The sequence below is a fragment of the Anser brachyrhynchus genome (assembly GCF_964034855.1).
Source record: "Anser brachyrhynchus genome assembly, chromosome: 15".
NCBI lineage: Eukaryota > Metazoa > Chordata > Aves > Anseriformes > Anatidae > Anser > Anser brachyrhynchus.
Genome location: NC_137733.1, coordinates 9,855,723 through 9,858,357, shown reverse-complemented (window position 1 = coordinate 9,858,357; position 2,635 = coordinate 9,855,723).

Sequence of the window (2,635 nt, the reverse complement as noted above, 5' to 3'; positions counted from 1 at the left end):
ACTGGTTGAAATTTTTTTGGTTATTGATGCTACCTTTTTTAATTTTAGTATGTCAACTTTTTTACACATTTTGGTAAAAGAGATGATTGCCAAGGCTTTCTATTAAGCTAAGTATCAAATTCATTAGGCCAATACATTTACATTTTACACCCTTTCTTTTCAGAGCTGTATTTCAGGATCATAAAATGGCTTCAGTTAAAAAAAACAAAAGCAAACAAAACAACCCATAGCATCTAACGGCTTTTGTAAAGGTTTTAAAGCTAAAGGAAAACACAATTTTAAGTGGTGAGCATGTCCTTGGATCCCAGATAGCATGCATCACCCAGAGGGGTCAGCAGAGAGGAGGAACTCCTGAAGCCTGACGCTGGCTCTGCTGGTGCACGGCCTGTGCAGTACCGTGGGTCTGAGGTCATAGATGAGTAACAAACCACGGCTGTCTAAAACTGCGTAAAAACAAACCCGCAAGCTGCAGACAGCATCTCTTTCACCTAGTAAAAGGAGAACTTGGTCCATGCTGCTTTTGGAAGCTCTTTCTGGGAGACGTGTTAAGCTGTGGAAAACAAAGCTAGTTCTAGCTGAGTGTTCCTTGGCAAGAGGGAAGCCCTGATCTTGGTTTATTGTAGGCGAATATGCCCGAAGCTTTGTCCCTGCTACTATCATCTTCCAAGCTACCCTGGCACAAGCGCTATTTGGCAGCAAAATCTTTGGCAAAACAGGCAGTAGCACTTGTGCTGGTATAATTGAATTTATGGTGAGACTTCTGCTGGTGCTGTTATTTAATTAAAAAAAAAAAAGAAAAAAATAATCTCCAACAGAGGCTGCTTTGTTAGCAAAAGTTCCAGATGGAGACCTGATTTGACAGTAAATGACTGTATTAAGTTTGAGACTACTCATTCATTCAGCTATTAAATGCTTTGTTCATCACTTCATCTTTTTCCTAAAGGGAATTTTAAACCGTTCAGTGTGTGACAACTAACTGTTCAAATGAATACCCGGTGCATGTGGCAGCGGCTGCTACCGAGCTGTCTCTGAACTGCAGCAGCTCTGAAGGATCAGGGCTTGAGACCTTTAAGGCAGGCGTTTGTCTGGTCTGAACGTGGATTGCAGCAAGGAAATGATCTGATAGCATGGCAAGGTTTAGCCATTTTAGTGCAGCAAACATAATGCAGTTTCTTTTTCAGGACAGTGGTGGTGAATATACAGAAGGGAAAGTTTCCTTTCCCCTTGGAGGAAGAATCTCCGGCTCTCAGCAGCTCCTGCCCCGTGCTTTCAGTCTGAGAGGAAAGCCGTGCTCCTGTGCTGCTCTTCCAGCCCAGCAGGAGCAACTCCAGCCTGTTGGGTAAAATACGTGCAAAAATAGCCAAAATATCTACCTGGTAAAGAACCATTTATTTTCAGTCTAACCTCATTATTTACAGTACAGTTACAGAACACAAGCCAGGCCTGTGTCTGTTTTAAACTCCTGAGCCAGGAGCTACAGTTCAGGTGCAGCTCTGCCATGGTAGCGAAAGTGAAAGAGGGCACTGGGCCCACGCTGCATTGCCTGGTCCGTCTGTGGTCCTGAACTACAGCAGGCTGTGCTCTTCGGTGCTGGGGCAGTGCTGTGTTGTACGTGCTTCTGGGATGTCTTCAGCTATATTGGAGCCTCTGAAAATTGCTTGTTTAATGGTTAAGCTGTGAATATCTGTGGAACAGGCCAAATACATTCTCTCTCCCTTCTCACATAGTTTAAGTCTGTAATGTGTAGGTCACAGGACTGCAGTGATGCTGAAGTCCTTGAAACCATTGGAGCTATTTAATTTTTTTTTATCAGAATATGCATTGGAAAACTTGATGCATGTAATGAATCTGCTGCAACTTGGGATAAATAACTAGGTAATTATATTATATAGATAGCTTTAGTAATATACTGGAAAACCGGTCTGATGTCCACACTGCGGCATTTTATTGCCTTCCCTTACGTGCAAAGAAATGCAACTCCTGTGAACTGTACTCCCTACTAGAACACTGACCGCTTGCACAGTGTTACAGTTTGCAATACCTTTAAATTTGGCTCCCAGGTTAACTGGAGGCTCAGCTGTGCCAATTCTTTTGGGGGGGGGGGGGGTGTTTCAGAGGTCAAGGACTATTTATTGATTCATGTGAAGATTTGAAAGATTCCGCCCATAGTTGGCCATGAAACGTGACTGAGTGAAGTAATTGACATTGAACGTTAATTGTGAGTTTACTTGCTGCTGGTGCTATTCTATATGGAGAATTATAGCTTTTTAATACTGTGCAATTGTAATGAAAGAACCACAGGAAAAATAAATGAAGGTGTGGCAGAGAATCAGGTAGCTTAAGCCTGTGGCAGTTCGGTCCACCGAACAAGTGCTGACTCCCCGAGGCTGGCACAGCAGCTCTGCTCGTGAATCAGCCTCTGAACCACGGCAGCTTTTCAGCCAAGCACGTGTAAGCGCATGAAAGGCGTTTCCCCTGCTCTGCTGAAGAGACGTGACTTTGGGGTTGGTGAATAGCAGCTGCCCCTCTTCTGGAGCGGCAGCACTGCTATCGGGGTGGCCGGGCTGCTGCAGGCAGTGGTGGCCGTGCCTGGGTGAGTGCTGCCTGACTCCCTGCGTGTCCGCCAGAGCCTGAA